The 12,125-nt window shown below is 43.4% G+C and overlaps 5 non-coding genes across 5 annotated transcripts; all 5 read left to right on the top strand.

Annotated features, from left to right (window-relative positions):
* The first annotated feature begins 118 nt into the window (after positions 1 to 118).
* On the top strand, positions 119 to 237 carry LOC138408691 (5S ribosomal RNA). Its single transcript, XR_011242010.1, has one exon. It is a non-coding gene; the product is annotated as a 5S ribosomal RNA (ribosomal RNA).
* A 490-nt stretch (positions 238 to 727) lies between these two features.
* On the top strand, positions 728 to 846 carry LOC138410196 (5S ribosomal RNA). The gene has a single exon (XR_011242992.1). It is a non-coding gene; the product is annotated as a 5S ribosomal RNA (ribosomal RNA).
* Positions 847 to 1,336: 490 nt separating this feature from the next.
* Positions 1,337 to 1,455, top strand: LOC138410194 (5S ribosomal RNA). The gene has a single exon (XR_011242990.1). It is a non-coding gene; the product is annotated as a 5S ribosomal RNA (ribosomal RNA).
* A 490-nt stretch (positions 1,456 to 1,945) lies between these two features.
* Positions 1,946 to 2,064, top strand: LOC138410193 (5S ribosomal RNA). The gene has a single exon (XR_011242989.1). It is a non-coding gene; the product is annotated as a 5S ribosomal RNA (ribosomal RNA).
* Positions 2,065 to 2,554: 490 nt separating this feature from the next.
* LOC138408676 (5S ribosomal RNA) lies at positions 2,555 to 2,673 on the top strand. The gene has a single exon (XR_011241995.1). It is a non-coding gene; the product is annotated as a 5S ribosomal RNA (ribosomal RNA).
* The last annotated feature ends 9,452 nt before the right edge of the window (positions 2,674 to 12,125 follow it).

Here is a 12,125-nt window from a genome sequence, read left to right as displayed (position 1 = left end):
CAATTGACCCTCCCGCCCACCCACACCTCAAGATGCTATGGTTGCAAAGCAACAGAAGAACCATTGATGATGGTGATGATTCACATGTATAAAGGAGGTATTGTGGGTGGAGTTAATCGCTTACGGCCATACCACCCTGAACACGCCCGATCTCGTCCGATCTCGGAAGCTAAGCAGGGTCGGGCCTGGTTAGTATTTGAATGGGAGACCGCCTGGGAATACCAGGTGCTGTAAGCTTTTTAGACTTTTCTTTGCAGAGGGCGCTGTTGCTGCTGCTTCAGAGGAGACACCTCTTGGAAAGAGCAGGAAAGACTGTTCATCAAAGGAAAAAAGAATATGGAACCCTCACATCATCACTGAAAGGTGAAAGTGAGCGTTCATCAGATTTGTTTCTAATCAAAACACTACTTTATTCATGTTTTATTAACATATCATTTTCAAATTGTCTTATTTGGAGAGAGCGATGAGAGAGCAGGGAGTTTACTCTGCATCAGGGAAACAACTGGATATGAAACACTGACAATATTGCTGAAGGTCATTTTTGAAAATTGTAATGATTTTTTTCTTGCAACGATATGACAAAATTGCACCTTGAGATTGATTTTGGAACAATTGACCCTCCCGCCCACCCACACCTCAAGATGCTATGGTTGCAAAGCAACAGAAGAACCATTGATGATGGTGATGATTCACATGTATAAAGGAGGTATTGTGGGTGGAGTTAATCGCTTACGGCCATACCACCCTGAACACGCCCGATCTCGTCCGATCTCGGAAGCTAAGCAGGGTCGGGCCTGGTTAGTACTTGAATGGGAGACCGCCTGGGAATACCAGGTGCTGTAAGCTTTTTAGACTTTTCTTTGCAGAGGGCGCTGTTGCTGCTGCTTCAGAGGAGACACCTCTTGGAAAGAGCAGGAAAGACTGTTCATCAAAGGAAAAAAGAATATGGAACCCTCACATCATCACTGAAAGGTGAAAGTGAGCGTTCATCAGATTTGTTTCTAATCAAAACACTACTTTATTCATGTTTTATTAACATATCATTTTCAAATTGTCTTATTTGGAGAGAGCGATGAGAGAGCAGGGAGTTTACTCTGCATCAGGGAAACAACTGGATATGAAACACTGACAATATTGCTGAAGGTCATTTTTGAAAATTGTAATGATTTTTTTCTTGCAACGATATGACAAAATTGCACCTTGAGATTGATTTTGGAACAATTGACCCTCCCGCCCACCCACACCTCAAGATGCTATGGTTGCAAAGCAACAGAAGAACCATTGATGATGGTGATGATTCACATGTATAAAGGAGGTATTGTGGGTGGAGTTAATCGCTTACGGCCATACCACCCTGAACACGCCCGATCTCGTCCGATCTCGGAAGCTAAGCAGGGTCGGGCCTGGTTAGTACTTGAATGGGAGACCGCCTGGGAATACCAGGTGCTGTAAGCTTTTTAGACTTTTCTTTGCAGAGGGCGCTGTTGCTGCTGCTTCAGAGGAGACACCTCTTGGAAAGAGCAGGAAAGACTGTTCATCAAAGGAAAAAAGAATATGGAACCCTCACATCATCACTGAAAGGTAAAAGTGAGCGTTCATCAGATTTGTTTCTAATCAAAACACTACTTTATTCATGTTTTATTAACATATCATTTTCAAATTGTCTTATTTGGAGAGAGCGATGAGAGAGCAGGGAGTTTACTCTGCATCAGGGAAACAACTGGATATGAAACACTGACAATATTGCTGAAGGTCATTTTTGAAAATTGTAATGATTTTTTTCTTGCAACGATATGACAAAATTGCACCTTGAGATTGATTTTGGAACAATTGACCCTCCCGCCCACCCACACTTCAAGATGCTATGGTTGCAAAGCAACAGAAGAACCATTGATGATGGTGATGATTCACATGTATAAAGGAGGTATTGTGGGTGGAGTTAATCGCTTACGGCCATACCACCCTGAACACGCCCGATCTCGTCCGATCTCGGAAGCTAAGCAGGGTCGGGCCTGGTTAGTACTTGAATGGGAGACCGCCTGGGAATACCAGGTGCTGTAAGCTTTTTAGACTTTTCTTTGCAGAGGGCGCTGTTGCTGCTGCTTCAGAGGAGACACCTCTTGGAAAGAGCAGGAAAGACTGTTCATCAAAGGAAAAAAGAATATGGAACCCTCACATCATCACTGAAAGGTAAAAGTGAGCGTTCATCAGATTTGTTTCTAATCAAAACACTACTTTATTCATGTTTTATTAACATATCATTTTCAAATTGTCTTATTTGGAGAGAGCGATGAGAGAGCAGGGAGTTTACTCTGCATCAGGGAAACAACTGGATATGAAACACTGACAATATTGCTGAAGGTCATTTTTGAAAATTGTAATGATTTTTTTCTTGCAACGATATGACAAAATTGCACCTTGAGATTGATTTTGGAACAATTGACCCTCCCGCCCACCCACACCTCAAGATGCTATGGTTGCAAAGCAACAGAAGAACCATTGATGATGGTGATGATTCACATGTATAAAGGAGGTATTGTGGGTGGAGTTAATCGCTTACGGCCATACCACCCTGAACACGCCCGATCTCGTCCGATCTCGGAAGCTAAGCAGGGTCGGGCCTGGTTAGTACTTGAATGGGAGACTGCCTGGGAATACCAGGTGCTGTAAGCTTTTTAGACTTTTCTTTGCAGAGGGCGCTGTTGCTGCTGCTTCAGAGGAGACACCTCTTGGAAAGAGCAGGAAAGACTGTTCATCAAAGGAAAAAAGAATATGGAACCCTCACATCATCACTGAAAGGTGAAAGTGAGCGTTCATCAGATTTGTTTCTAATCAAAACACTACTTTATTCATGTTTTATTAACATATCATTTTCAAATTGTCTTATTTGGAGAGAGCGATGAGAGAGCAGGGAGTTTACTCTGCATCAGGGAAACAACTGGATATGAAACACTGACAATATTGCTGAAGGTCATTTTTGAAAATTGTAATGATTTTTTTCTTGCAACGATATGACAAAATTGCACCTTGAGATTGATTTTGGAACAATTGACCCTCCCGCCCACCCACACCTCAAGATGCTATGGTTGCAAAGCAACAGAAGAACCATTGATGATGGTGATGATTCACATGTATAAAGGAGGTATTGTGGGTGGAGTTAATCGCTTACGGCCATACCACCCTGAACACGCCCTTGAACGCACCACGGAGTGACGACATCAACCAGCGACCCGGAAGCAAGCCACCACGGGTGGCTGCGGAGGAACTATTTTTCTTTTTTTTTTCTCTCTCTTTTCCAGCTTTTCTTGTTCTCTCTCTACATCTCCCTATTTTTCTACCTCATATATGTAAATCCAACCGGACATTAGTGTTGTGATTGTCTTGTTGTGTGTATGTGTGTGTCCCCCGCGGCAGTGACGCACTGTGAGGGGGAATCGTAGCCTGCTAGGAAGTGCTCCCGAGACAATGGCAGAGACAAGCACGGAGCGGCGGAGTTTAACCGCTGACACCCACGGAGGTGACAGCGGTGGAGAGACGGAGCTGACGCAGGGTAAGTGCTGCAAAATAAATGAGAGGAACGACAGGGAGCAGACAGTGATGGTAGAGATGGAGGGCGAGGACACGGCTATGGAGCTGATGCGTTGCGTACGCGAGCTGTGTGGAGGGCTACTGGCGTGCAGACAGATAACCGAAAAAAAATATGAAATGACGATGAGCCATCCGAAAGGAAAGGACAGGCTCATGGAAGGATTTAAGATTGGGGAGAATCGGGTGCACGTCAGAGAGCTAATAAATGACGAGCTAGTAGTGTCTTTCATGAATCTGCCATTTTATATTGAGGACAGGGAGATACTGGCAAAGCTACAACTCTGGGGAGTATCAGCAGTATCTCCCATTAAAAGAAGGATGTGGCCAGGGACAAATGTAGCTGATGGGACAAGGTTCCTGAAAGTAAAATTTAATAATGAAATACAATCACTGCCGTATTCCGCTAGATTTGACACAGCGCTGGGAGCTGAGTACTTCAGGGTGCTGCATGATAAGCAGGTGAAGGTGTGCAGGTTGTGCATTAAACCAGGGCACATAATGAGAGAGTGCCCTGAATTTCACTGCAACAGATGTGGAGTGCAGGGTCATTATGCAAGGGAATGCACGCAGGGGAAGAAGAGATGTGATCTATGCCAGAACCTTATGAGTGAATGCAGATGCAATAAGAGTGAGGCAGAAGACGACACAAATGAGAGTGGACAAGAAAGTGAGAGCGGAGGCAGTGAGGAGGGGGAGGCAGAGTATATGGAAAGTGAGGAGGAGGGAGTCAGAAAAGAAATGGAGGAGACAGAGAAAGAGGATGCAGGCAAGCAGGAAGGAGAGAGGCCGACAGAGGAGACGGAAGGCGGAAAGAAAGATGGAGCGAACCGGAAGGAAAGGAAGGAGAGAACGAAAGGAAACAACGAGGAGGAGGATGCGGGAAGGAGGAGAGGAGCGCTGGCGCGTGAGGTGAGGACAGAAGGGACGGCAGACAGGAGGAGTGACGGGGTGGAGAAGAAAGGTCCCAAAACGAAGGAGACGAGAGGGCCAGAGAAGGGGGCGACTGTCGAAAGACAAGACGGAAAGGAGGAAGCAGGCCCGGGGAGAACGCGACGAGAGGATGACACAGGAAGGACGGAGAATGCACTGAGTGGAGCTAAGCCCACAGAGACTGCAGAGGAGACTACCACACCACAGACGGTAGGATCCGAAACAGACATGGATATAGAGGAACAAATGAAACAACTAAGAAAAAGACAGAATACTAAGAGGCATACGAGGAATAATAAGAAAAGTAAAACTAAGGAAATAACAAAATGAAAGTAAAAATAATAATAATGTTAACAATAATTTCAATAAATGCAAGGGGGCTAAAGAACAAAAACAAAAGACATCAGATATATGGGAAGAGTAATTATGACATAATATGCTTACAGGAAACACACTGGAATGAGAGATGTATGAAAGAGGTGGAGGATGAATGGAGGGGAGAAGTATTTGCAAATAATGGAGATGGGAATGCGAGGGGTGTAGCAATATTAACAAAAAAAGGAGTGATAGGGAATGTGAGAAGGTGTGAAGATGAGGGAGATGGGAGGATGATAGGGATCAAATTTGAATATAAGAATGAGGAAATGAAGCTGGTAAATGTGTATATGCCGAATGAGGAGAAAGAAAGAAAGGTGATGATTGAAAAGATGGGAACGATGTGTGATGACAACTGCATGATTGTGGGGGACTTCAATGTGTGGTGTGAGAAACTGGACGTGTCAACAAACATGCACTTTAAAAATGACACAACAAGAGAGGTATTAAAAAAATTAAAAAGTATGAAAGGACTGAGTGACGTATGGAGAGAAAGAAATCCAGAGAGGAGAGCGTTCTCAAGAACACAACTGGTAAAAGGGGAATTAAAACAGAGTAGGATAGATTTAGTATTAAGCACAAAAAGCATAGCAGAAAGGATAAAAGAAATAGAATATAGAACCACAACGTATAGTGATCATAAGGAGTTAAAATTTACAATAGGGGGGGGGACAAAGAGAAGAGGAGGGGGACTGTGGTGCATGAATGGGGAGTTGCTGAGAGATGAAAAATATAAAAAAGAAGTGAGAGAATACATAAGGTGGGAGAAGGATGACAGGATGTATGAGGAAGATATAGGGAGGTGGTGGGAAGGGTTAAAAGAGGGAGTACGGACCATGAGCATAAAACACAGTAGGAAGAGGGGGAAAACACAGAGAGAGAAGGAAAAAAAGTTAAAAGAGGAGTTGAGAGAAGAGGAAAAGAAAGCTGAGGAGGATGGCAAGTATGATTTGGGGGAATATATAAAGAAGAAAGATGAACTGAAAGAGATAGAACAGGGAAAGTGCAAGGGAGCAATAATTAGAAGTAAGGCAAGAGATGCAGTAGAGGGGGAAAAATGTACAGGTTATTTCTTAGGGCTAGAGAAGGTAAGGCAAAAGAATAATTATTTTGAGCAAGTGGAGGGAAAGAGAGGGGAAAGAATAACTGACTTTGTAGGGATAGTGGAAAGAGTAGGAGAATTCTATAGGGAGTTATTTAAGAAAGAAGAAGTAGATGAGGAGAGTAGCAGGCAGGTGATAGAAAAGATGGAAGCTAGGCTGAGTGATGAGGATAGAGAAGGATGTGAAGGAGAGATAACTAAAGGAGAGATAGGGAAAGCAATAGATGAGTTAGGCAGGAATAAAAGTCCAGGGATAGATGGGATAATAGGAGAGTTTTATATAGAGTTTAAGGAAGAATTAGTGCCAGTGTTAGATAGATTATTTAGGTATATAGAAGAGAAGGGAGAGATGCCACACAGCATGACAATAGGGCTAGTTAGTATAATTTACAAAAAAGGGAGCAGGGACAAATTAGAAAACTACAGACCACTCACAATGTTAAATGGTGATTATAAAATACTAGCAAAGGTGTTAGCAAATAGGATAAAGGGGGTTATAGGGACGGTGGTGGGAAGCACACAAGCATATAGCATACCAGGAAGAGACATAGCCGACACAATAAGCAGTATTAGGGACACCATCACACACATGAAGGGGAACAAAATAGGGATAGTAGCGAGTTTGGATCTGAATAAAGCATTTGATAGAGTAGATCATGGGTATTTATATAAGGTATTAGATAAAGTGGGTTTTGGAAATAGGATGATAGGATGGATAAGGAGGATGTATGAAAGAGCAGCGAGTAAGATAAAAATAAACGGGATAGTGACAGAGGAGTTTAGATTAGAGAGATCAGTTAGACAGGGATGTCCGCTATCGGCTCTGCTGTACGCCTTGTCAGCAGAGCCGCTAGCGGCACTAATATTGCAAAATAGAGGGATTAAGGGCATAGAACTACCGGGTGGACAGATGAGCACGCTATATCAATATGCAGACGACACAACAGTGACAGTTAGGGACAAAGAAAGTGTAGTAGAGGTTTTAAAAAGTGTAGAGCAGTATGGTAGGGCATCAGGAGCAAAAGTAAACATAGAGAAATCAGAGATAATGTACATAGGGGAGAACAGAGAAGAGAGGGAGGAGATCAGAATGAAGGAAAACAAAGGGTATATGAAGGTGTTAGGTGTAAATTTAGGGATAGAAGAGAAAGAAGGGAGAGATAGGCAGTATGAGGGGATAGTGAATAGGATTAGAAAGACGTTAGGGTTTTGGAAGAGAAGAGGATTGAAGCTAAAAGGGAAGGTAATTGTAGTAAATTGTTTAATAATGAGCAAGCTGGTGTATGTGATGAATGTGATGGATGTGCCTGAGAAAGTGATGAAAGAAGTGGGAGGGATGGTGAGTGACTTTTTGTGGGATGGGAAGGGGGTTAGAATAGCAAGGGAAGTACTAGAAAACGAGTATGAAGACGGGGGACTGAAACTGGTTAACTTAGAGAGAAAAAAAAAGCACTGAGGGTGAAAATGATGGTGAGATACTTAAAGAATAAAAGTGATCAGGTGTGGAAGGTGTGTTTAACAGAAGCTATCAACAAAACTGGAGGGTGTGGTGAGAGTGGAGTGTATATGAAAATGAAAAAAGGGATGTTAGATGGAGTGACTGATTATTACAAAGAGATGCTGGGAGCGTGGGGAGAGTTTCTGAGTTTCGTGAAGTATGAATGCAAAAATGTAAAGCAGGTATGGGAGCAGCCAGCGTTTTTAAATCCAAAAATCACAGTGGAGGGGGAGACCATCTTTAACAGGGTAATATGGAGAGCAGGGATAAGGAAGGTGAGGGACATGGTGTACGAGTACACACCGGGTTTTATGAGGGCACAGGTGATTGTAGATGAGGTCAGGGGGAATGGGGATGAAATATGGCCGGGTACAGCTGAAGGGGTCATAGAAAAAATAAAAAAAGCAATGCCCAAAGAATGGATGGAAATGATTGAGAGAGAGAACGTGAACGGAGGAGAAGATGAAATAGATATGTATGTAGGGGAAGGGGAGTGCAAGTTGAGTCTGAAGGATGTAAAAACAAGGATGATATATGAATGTATGAGGGAGAAAGAACTGAGGAGGCCGGCTGCAGAGAAAGTGTGGGTCAAAGTAATGAATAACATGGATGCAAAGCAAATATGGACCAATCTGAGAGTGAAGTGGAACACGACTGAATGTGAACACTTTGACTACATGCTAAGGCACAACAGGATATACAACAACCTGATAAAGAGCAAGTTTGACCGGGAGGTGGGAAAGGAATGTGACGTATGTGAAGTGGGAGTGGAGACATGTATGCATGAGTTTGTTGAATGTGGGGAACTAAGGGTGTACTTTGGGAAAATAAGGGAGTTAATAAATAGGTGCTGGGAGGGAGACTTTGTGGGGAGGAGCGAATGGAAGAAGCTGTGGTTGTTTGGCGTGGTGGAGAGAAAGAGAGGATGCAATGTAAATCTGTTAAACTATGTCCTGAGCCACGCACGATATGCAGTGAAACTAAGGAGAAACACTGCGCAGTATGAAAGGAGAAAATGTGACGTGTGGAATGTTTTTAAAAATTTGACAGAAAGGGATGTGAAAGTGATGCACAGCTACATTGGGAAAGACGACTTTCAGAAAGGGTTTGTGGACGGGAGCACCTTCATAGAAATAACGAATGGAGATGTGAATGAGGTGAGAATGGATTTTGGTTAAGATTTGTTTTGGGGCTTTTTGTTTTTGGTTGGTTTTATTGCTTTTATTGATTTGTGTGTTTCCTGTATCGAGTGATGTATACATGTGAAAAGTTAAGACCTGACAGAGGCAAACATGTAAAGGAACGATGTAAAAAACAAATGTATGTAAAAAAAAATGTAAATTCAATCTATTTTTGATAATAAAAGAAAAAAAAAAAAAAACACGCCCGATCTCGTCCGATCTCGGAAGCTAAGCAGGGTCGGGCCTGGTTAGTACTTGAATGGGAGACCGCCTGGGAATACCAGGTGCTGTAAGCTTTTTAGACTTTTCTTTGCAGAGGGCGCTGTTGCTACTGCTTCAGAGGAGAGACCTCTTGGAAAGAGCAGGAAAGACTGTTCATCAAAGGAAAAAAGAATATGGAACCCTCACATCATCACTGAAAGGTGAAAGTGAGCATTCATCAGATTTGTTTCTAATCAAAACACTACTTTATTCATGTTTTATTAACATATCATTTTCAAATTGTCTTATTTGGAGAGAGCGATGAGAGAGCAGGGAGTTCACTCTGCATCAGGGAAACAACTGGATATGAAACACTGACAATATTGCTGAAGGTCATTTTTGAAAATTGTAATGATTTTTTTCTTGCAACGATATGACAAAATTGCACCTTGAGATTGATTTTGGAACAATTGACCCTCCCGCCCACCCACACCTCAAGATGCTATGGTTGCAAAGCAACAGAAGAACCATTGATGATGGTGATGATTCACATGTATAAAGGAGGTATTGTGGGTGGAGTTAATCGCTTACGGCCATACCACCCTGAACACGCCCTTGAACGCACCACGGAGTGACGACATCAACCAGCGACCCGGAAGCAAGCCACCACGGGTGGCTGCGGAGGAACTATTTTTCTTTTTTTTTTCTCTCTCTTTTCCAGCTTTTCTTGTTCTCTCTCTACATCTCCCTATTTTTCTACCTCATATATGTAAATCCAACCGGACATTAGTGTTGTGATTGTCTTGTTGTGTGTATGTGTGTGTCCCCCGCGGCAGTGACGCACTGTGAGGGGGAATCGTAGCCTGCTAGGAAGTGCTCCCGAGACAATGGCAGAGACAAGCACGGAGCGGCGGAGTTTAACCGCTGACACCCACGGAGGTGACAGCGGTGGAGAGACGGAGCTGACGCAGGGTAAGTGCTGCAAAATAAATGAGAGGAACGACAGGGAGCAGACAGTGATGGTAGAGATGGAGGGCGAGGACACGGCTATGGAGCTGATGCGTTGCGTACGCGAGCTGTGTGGAGGGCTACTGGCGTGCAGACAGATAACCGAAAAAAAATATGAAATGACGATGAGCCATCCGAAAGGAAAGGACAGGCTCATGGAAGGATTTAAGATTGGGGAGAATCGGGTGCACGTCAGAGAGCTAATAAATGACGAGCTAGTAGTGTCTTTCATGAATCTGCCATTTTATATTGAGGACAGGGAGATACTGGCAAAGCTACAACTCTGGGGAGTATCAGCAGTATCTCCCATTAAAAGAAGGATGTGGCCAGGGACAAATGTAGCTGATGGGACAAGGTTCCTGAAAGTAAAATTTAATAATGAAATACAATCACTGCCGTATTCCGCTAGATTTGACACAGCGCTGGGAGCTGAGTACTTCAGGGTGCTGCATGATAAGCAGGTGAAGGTGTGCAGGTTGTGCATTAAACCAGGGCACATAATGAGAGAGTGCCCTGAATTTCACTGCAACAGATGTGGAGTGCAGGGTCATTATGCAAGGGAATGCACGCAGGGGAAGAAGAGATGTGATCTATGCCAGAACCTTATGAGTGAATGCAGATGCAATAAGAGTGAGGCAGAAGACGACACAAATGAGAGTGGACAAGAAAGTGAGAGCGGAGGCAGTGAGGAGGGGGAGGCAGAGTATATGGAAAGTGAGGAGGAGGGAGTCAGAAAAGAAATGGAGGAGACAGAGAAAGAGGATGCAGGCAAGCAGGAAGGAGAGAGGCCGACAGAGGAGACGGAAGGCGGAAAGAAAGATGGAGCGAACCGGAAGGAAAGGAAGGAGAGAACGAAAGGAAACAACGAGGAGGAGGATGCGGGAAGGAGGAGAGGAGCGCTGGCGCGTGAGGTGAGGACAGAAGGGACGGCAGACAGGAGGAGTGACGGGGTGGAGAAGAAAGGTCCCAAAACGAAGGAGACGAGAGGGCCAGAGAAGGGGGCGACTGTCGAAAGACAAGACGGAAAGGAGGAAGCAGGCCCGGGGAGAACGCGACGAGAGGATGACACAGGAAGGACGGAGAATGCACTGAGTGGAGCTAAGCCCACAGAGACTGCAGAGGAGACTACCACACCACAGACGGTAGGATCCGAAACAGACATGGATATAGAGGAACAAATGAAACAACTAAGAAAAAGACAGAATACTAAGAGGCATACGAGGAATAATAAGAAAAGTAAAACTAAGGAAATAACAAAATGAAAGTAAAAATAATAATAATGTTAACAATAATTTCAATAAATGCAAGGGGGCTAAAGAACAAAAACAAAAGACATCAGATATATGGGAAGAGTAATTATGACATAATATGCTTACAGGAAACACACTGGAATGAGAGATGTATGAAAGAGGTGGAGGATGAATGGAGGGGAGAAGTATTTGCAAATAATGGAGATGGGAATGCGAGGGGTGTAGCAATATTAACAAAAAAAGGAGTGATAGGGAATGTGAGAAGGTGTGAAGATGAGGGAGATGGGAGGATGATAGGGATCAAATTTGAATATAAGAATGAGGAAATGAAGCTGGTAAATGTGTATATGCCGAATGAGGAGAAAGAAAGAAAGGTGATGATTGAAAAGATGGGAACGATGTGTGATGACAACTGCATGATTGTGGGGGACTTCAATGTGTGGTGTGAGAAACTGGACGTGTCAACAAACATGCACTTTAAAAATGACACAACAAGAGAGGTATTAAAAAAATTAAAAAGTATGAAAGGACTGAGTGACGTATGGAGAGAAAGAAATCCAGAGAGGAGAGCGTTCTCAAGAACACAACTGGTAAAAGGGGAATTAAAACAGAGTAGGATAGATTTAGTATTAAGCACAAAAAGCATAGCAGAAAGGATAAAAGAAATAGAATATAGAACCACAACGTATAGTGATCATAAGGAGTTAAAATTTACAATAGGGGGGGGGACAAAGAGAAGAGGAGGGGGACTGTGGTGCATGAATGGGGAGTTGCTGAGAGATGAAAAATATAAAAAAGAAGTGAGAGAATACATAAGGTGGGAGAAGGATGACAGGATGTATGAGGAAGATATAGGGAGGTGGTGGGAAGGGTTAAAAGAGGGAGTACGGACCATGAGCATAAAACACAGTAGGAAGAGGGGGAAAACACAGAGAGAGAAGGAAAAAAAGTTAAAAGAGGAGTTGAGAGAAGAGGAAAAGAAAGCTGAGGAG

Source organism: Paralichthys olivaceus, chromosome 5 (genome assembly GCF_024713975.1).
Source record: "Paralichthys olivaceus isolate ysfri-2021 chromosome 5, ASM2471397v2, whole genome shotgun sequence".
In the NCBI taxonomy this organism is placed as follows: Eukaryota; Metazoa; Chordata; class Actinopteri; order Pleuronectiformes; family Paralichthyidae; genus Paralichthys; species Paralichthys olivaceus.
Note: the sequence above shows the minus strand (reverse complement) of the source record. Positions and strands in the feature narration are given on the sequence as shown.